General features: G+C 39.3%; 1 protein-coding gene across 13 annotated transcripts in view; it reads left to right on the top strand.

Annotated features, from left to right (window-relative positions):
* Positions 1–238: 238 nt before the first annotated feature.
* Positions 239–6404, top strand: part of LOC109900699 (protein 4.1-like) — a 95129-nt gene continuing 88963 nt past the window's right edge. For 9 of the 13 annotated variants that reach the window (XR_004211900.1, XM_031837106.1, XM_020496452.2 and 6 more), the window contains exon 1: positions 3150–3282. The gene's annotated coding sequence lies outside the window, so the exon portion shown is untranslated. Of the gene's footprint in view, positions 653–3119; positions 3283–6404 lie in introns of those variants that run through there. The other 4 variants (XM_020496454.2, XM_020496453.2, XM_031837101.1 and 1 more) reach the window with 3 other exon arrangements.

The following is a 6404-nucleotide window of genomic DNA, read 5'->3' as shown; positions in this document are numbered from 1 at the left end:
TTTGTCTCTCTCCCTCCTAATCCACTGTTTCCTTTAACACTAGCCATCCTCATTGGTCAGCAGTAAGGAGACCTAGATGTACTGGAATTTGCCGCATCGAAGGCGAACCTGACCTAGCTCTTCTACCGTTGGTGACGTTATTAACCTAGAGCAACCTCTTTGCCGTCAAAGAGTAAGCAGCTAGGGTATCTTTTAATACACTTTTTTTTTTTATGCATTTGATATCTACGGGCCAGTTGGTGGATTGTGATAATTCTTCTAACTAATCCCTTGGGGTAAATCTGTCACCATGTTTTGGGATTTGATTAGAAACAACAATCCTGGGGGGGTAACAGAGGACAGTTTGACTCCCTGGTAGTATCACAGCACATATCATGCTAATCAACTGGAACTAGGATATATGTCTGTAATCTGTAATTGATTATTTGTGGTTTAAACAGGAAAAACACTATTGAGGTACATCATTTCTCTCTTACTTCTCATTTTAAAGTCTACAGTATATGGGTGTGATCTTATGTTGCACAACCTCTGAAAGCATATGAAACTATGACATTAATTATAGGCCTAATTCTCCCTTTGCTTTTATTTTGCACATGGATCACTTGGAATGAATCGGTGCATGTGCCTCTCAACTGTTGATCATCTTTTACTGGTGAGTTGGATGTTACTTTTATGTGTGAAGAAAGATTTGTTTTACATTTGTGCTTTAATCCTATTTGATATTTACCTTCCAAAACCTTCTGACAAAATGCATATTTAAAATGTGATTCCTCAGTCTATTTTATGTATTATTTGGTTGGCTGAAATTAAGATGTTGGTTTTGGTTTCATCATGGTTTGATGTTTAAGATGCAGGCCTTTTGACATATGACCCTATCACATGACAGTGTTGTGAGTGTCTCTTTAGACCTCAAGCACAGTCCTGTTATTTGGTACAACACAGTAGCAATGTACTAGTAAGTAACTTAATGTACCTTGTGCAGTAAGTACTAGCATGTCAAGGTTATAAACAAAGACAAGGCCATTGATCCATTTCGCTACAAACATACAATAAGAGGCAATCAATGCATTAATAATGAACCCTCAACCTCCTAGACTTTAATGGTATCTATTGATCCTCAGTGCCCACAACTGAATATCTGCTCTGTAATGGATATTTGATGGCAAGCGAAAGTGCTAATGATTGTTTTGTGTGTGCTGCTGCACTACCCTGCAGCAAGGTGGTCCATTCTTTATTTGTTTTGCCAAGTAAAGCTGTTGATATACAATACCAGTCAAAAGTTTGGACACACCTACTCATTCAAGGGTTTTTCTTTATTTGTACTGTTTTCTACATTGTAGAATAGTAGAAGACATCAAAACTATGAAATAACACATACAGAATCATGTAGTAACCAAAAAAGTGTTCAACAAATCAAAATATATTTTATATTTGAGATTGTTCAAATAGCCACGCTTTGCCTTAATGACAGCTTTGCACTCTTGGCATTCTGTCAACCAGCTTCACGAGGAATGCTTTCCCAACGGTCTTGAAGGGGTTCCCACATATGCTGAGCACTTGTTTGCTGCTTTTCCTTCACTCTGCAGTCCAACTCATCCCAAACCATCTCAATTGCATTGAGGTTGGGTGATTGTGGAGGCCAGGTCATCTGAAGCAGCACTCCATCACTCTCCTTGGTCAAATAGCCCTTACACAGCCTGGAAGTGTGTTTTGGATCATTGTCCTGTTGAAAAACAAATGATAGTCCCACTAATCGCAAACCAGATGGGATGGCGTATTGCTGAAGAATGCTGTGGTAGCCATGCTGGTTAAGTGTGCCTTGAATTCTAAATAAATCACAGACAGTGTCACCAGCAAAGCACCATCGCACCTCCTCTTCCATGCTTCACGGTGGGAACCAAACATGTGGAGATCATACATGTCCCTACTCTGCCTCTCACAAAGACACATCAGACCAAAGGACAGATTTCCACCTGTCTAATGTCCATTGCTCGTGTTTTTTGGCCCAAGCAAGTCTCTTCTTATTATTGGTGTCCTTTAATAGAGGTTTCTTTGCAGCATTTGACCATGAGGGCCTGATTCACGCAATCTCCTCTAAACAGTTGATGTTGAGATGTGTCTGTTACTTGAACTCTGTGAAGCACTTATTTGGGCTGCAATCTGAGGTGCAGTTAATTGCTGATTTCTGAGACTGGTAACTAATGAACTTATCCTCTGCTTCAGAGGTAACTCTGGGCATTCCTTTCCTGTGGCGGTCCTCATGAGAGCCAGTTTTATCATAGCGCTTTATGGTTTTTGCGACTGCAATTGAAGAAACTTTAAAAGTTCTCGAAATATTCCGGATTGACTGACCTTCATGTCTTAATGTAATGGTATTTTACTAAATAGGGCTATCTTTTGTATACCAACCCTACCTTGTCACAACACAACTGATTGGCTAAAACGCATTCACTATTAACAAGGCACACCTGTTAATTGAAATGCATTCCAGGTGACTACCTCATGAAGCTGGTTAAGAGAACCAAGAGTGCCTTGATGACAGCTTTGCACAAAGGGTGGCTACTTTGAAGAATCTCAAATATAAAATAGATTTAGATTTGTTTAAACACTTTTTTGGTTACTACATGATTCCATATGTGTTTTTTCATAGTTTGGATGTCCAAACTATTATTCCACAATGTAGAAAATAGCAAAAATAAAGAAAAACCCTTGAATCAGTGGGTGTGTCCAGACTTTTGTCTAGAACTGTAAGTCATCTGATGCTGCTGTTGTTGAACTTGGAACATATTACTCTGATACTAAATTGGGCCTATTTAAAAAATATATGTTTAGTCTGTTCAGATCAAAATGATCCTGTGTTGTTTATGCTCCAAATTGATTTCCAAAAGAAACTTAAAGACAATATTTCAACCAATTATCATTGGATACTACTGTCAATGGAAAATTAATTTCAATTACAATATATTTTCAGTAGTGGGAGCCACTTCACCACCCCAACACAACATGCAAATCATTTTAGGCCACCAATAGAAAACGCCGACATTTACAGACTGGTGGAGGAACCAATCAAAATGCAGTCTCTGATACTTGTGAAATGCCCAAGCCAATTAAATTGGAGAGGCACATGTATTTCTTTTTTACTGGGGGGAGTTAGTGTATTATCGACAGTTGGATTTTCTCAGACAGATTTTGGTCTGGGAATTTTAATTTTAGGTTTATCAGAGCACATTTTCACGAGACCACGTTGTAAAAGCTTTTCTTATTTCATCTGAACTGCATCAGGTAAGTTGATGTAACATTATGGTGCTACCTAATTTGCACACAATTGGTAGAACGATAAAAGTGAGTTAAACAAATCAGTTATTTTAAAACGCTACTTACATGATTGTAGCCTGCTAGATAGCATTGCTAACTATGTGGTAACGTTATCAAACATTTCAAAATTGTTTTCGCTTGTAACTAGTTAACTGGTAAACTAGCAAGCCATGCAGTTAATAAACAAACGATTTTTTTTTTTTAAGTATTGGAGCATCCCCAACTGTTCCTTGCAGAATAGGCCTTTTTTTTATTGGTTGCTTGATAATGTTTAACGTTATAGACACCTTTTTTGGATGTTAATTACCGGCCGTAACGAGTGTAAATGATGATACCAGTGGTTGCTCAGCGAAACTCCATATTGGCTGATCAACAAAGGTATTTTGACACTATAACGCGTGCCGAACTGGTGAATGGGAGTTTGAATCAGAGCTTTCTTTCTGGCCGTTAGAGTTCTCAGGCAGAGATGGCTAAGTTAGCTGGCTAATTTTAAAATCAATGACTGTCAATTAGCTACTTGGTTCTCAAGTGCTACCAAACAATTGACAAAATACCGCTTGCTCGCTAAATTTGACTAGTGTATCATTCGTGCCGTAACTATGTAAACAAGGGGTCGCTAATCCACAATAATTTTGTAAAACCATCTGTGCATTGGTTGCTCCCGCCCCCATTACCTTGTGTTGGAAACTCCTGCACGTTTCTCTAGCTGACGTTAATAATTGTCGTTTTAACTATGTGTTTCAGGATATGCCCAGCTATATTTTGGTTTGCTAGGTTAAGTTTCAGTGGAGTAAATTATACCAACTATATAGCTCGCAGAGAATACTTAAAGCAAGAGTGCCAATGTTAGCAGCACAACTCACGAGCGGATACTGCACTTGTTACATCAAGAATTTATGAGATTGCATATAATTGTTGCTAGTTAGCCAACGTTAACTACAATCGGCTTAAAAATTGGAGTTGTTAGACATAGCGCATTGAATAAACAGGTTATCAATTCGTGACTTGGATTTATTTAGTGACTCCCTCAAATCCTCAGACTATTTCGAAAGTAGTCATGATTGCACAAACGGCATGTACGGTCAGCGACCCACTGCCACAGTGTTTGTTTGATTTTATTAGCTGATTACAAACGCTATGCTTTCTAAAATGACCATGTGTTACATTGTATAGCAATTGTTACATTGCTATCTCACGCGCACACATTAAACTTTGCGTGTTTGCAGGAGGAGAGTGTTTGATGTTAAATTGTGCTCTATAATGCCTGCAAGCATTGGGCCTAAACATCAGTTACAGTATACTCTTGAGATATTTATGATGAGATGCAATGTTAAGTCATGCTTCATGACTTGCAAGTAATTTGCAGGGGAAAGTATTGACAAGGTCATTTGTTTGAAAGGATGAAAGTGAACACAGTGCCTCATTGTGGCTTGTTGTGTCAGATGGCCTAATGAGACATGGTTAATTGTTTGGGGTTGCTTATCTCATAATTAGAAGGTGGGTAGCATGGCAGTACACTGGACAGTGAGTTATTGTGTGAAGCTGCTGATGCCTTGTCAGAGAGGGCCATAGGTTTGGTAGTTGGCATATTGAGTGTAGGTGGGTTCCCTGGTTAAATTGTTCAATAGTAAACTATTTGAGTTTATTGAGCTTTATTAGTAAATAAGTCTAGAATTCTCTTTTAATTAACCAGCAGGGATAGACTAGTCCACTTACTAGAAGAATGCCATGTTCCCGTGGCACAGAGTTGAAAACGGTCTTCATGGCACACTTAATTGTTAAACCTTTCAATGGGTACTTATGGTACAACAAATTCTGGTTTTTGTTTGAGGCTTTTGGGCCACACCGGACACAATCTAGGAGAAATACAGACTTGCTTGAGATAACTTGGGCTCCAGTTTGAATCCCAGAGCCGACAAGGGAATCATATTATGTGCCCTTGAGCAAGGCACTTAACCCTAATTGCTTCAGGATCACAGTTGATGATGGTTGACCCTGGCTGTGACTCTGCGGGTGACTCAGGAAGAGTTAGGATATGCAAAAAGCACATTTCCAATTCACACATGAATACACACTTGTACATGTGTGAAATAGGACAACTATAAGCACCCACCAAATGATGTATTTGTCGTAGGGAATTGATGCTGATAACTGCTGTACTATTATCTATCCCCTGGCCAATGCTCCTGCAGCTTCAAGATTTCTTTCTTTGACATACTGTACCAGTCAAAAGTTTGGACACACCTACTCATTCAAGGGTTTATTTTTAAAAATGATTTTCTACATTGTAGAATAATAGTGAAGACCTCAACTATGAAATAACACAAGGAATCATATAGTAACCAAAAGTGTTAAACAAATCAAAATATTTCAAAGTAACCACCCTTTGCCTTGACAGCTTTGCATTTTCTCAACCAGCTACATGAGGAATGCTTTTCCAACAGTCTTGAAGATGTTCACACACATGTAGAGCACTTGTTGGCTGCTTGTCCTTTACTCTGCGGTCCAAACCATCTCAATTGAGTTGAGCTTGGGTGATTGTGGAGGTCAGGTCATTTGATGCAGCACTCGTCACTCTCCTTGGTCAAATAGCCCTTACACAGCCTGGAGGTGTGTTTTGGATTATTGTCCTGTTGAAAAACAAATGATAGTCCCACTAAGCGCAAACCAGATGGGATGGCGTATTGCTGTGGTAGCCATGCTGGTTAAGTGTGCCCGGAATTCTAAATAAATCACAGACCGTGTCACCAGCAAAGCCTCATCACACCACCACCTCAATGTTTCACAGAGGAACCACACATGCAGAGATCATCCGTTCACCTACTCTGCGTCTCACAAAGACTCATCGGTTGGAACCAAAAATTGCAAATTTGGACTCATCAGATCAAAGGACAGATTTCCACTGGTCTAATGTCCATTGCTCGTTTTTCTTGGCCCAAGCAAGTTTCTTCTTCTTAATGGTGTCTTTTAGAAGTGGTTTCTTTGCAGCAATTCGACCATGAAGGCCTGACTCACGCAATCTCCTCTGAGCAGTTGATATGTGTGTTACTTGAACTCTGTAGCAGTTGTTTGGGCTGAAATTTCTGAGG

Source organism: Oncorhynchus kisutch, linkage group LG12 (genome assembly GCF_002021735.2).
Source record: "Oncorhynchus kisutch isolate 150728-3 linkage group LG12, Okis_V2, whole genome shotgun sequence".
In the NCBI taxonomy this organism is placed as follows: domain Eukaryota; kingdom Metazoa; phylum Chordata; class Actinopteri; order Salmoniformes; family Salmonidae; genus Oncorhynchus; species Oncorhynchus kisutch.
The sequence above is the reverse complement of the archived record's forward strand: the minus strand, read 5'-3'. Positions and strand labels throughout refer to the sequence as shown.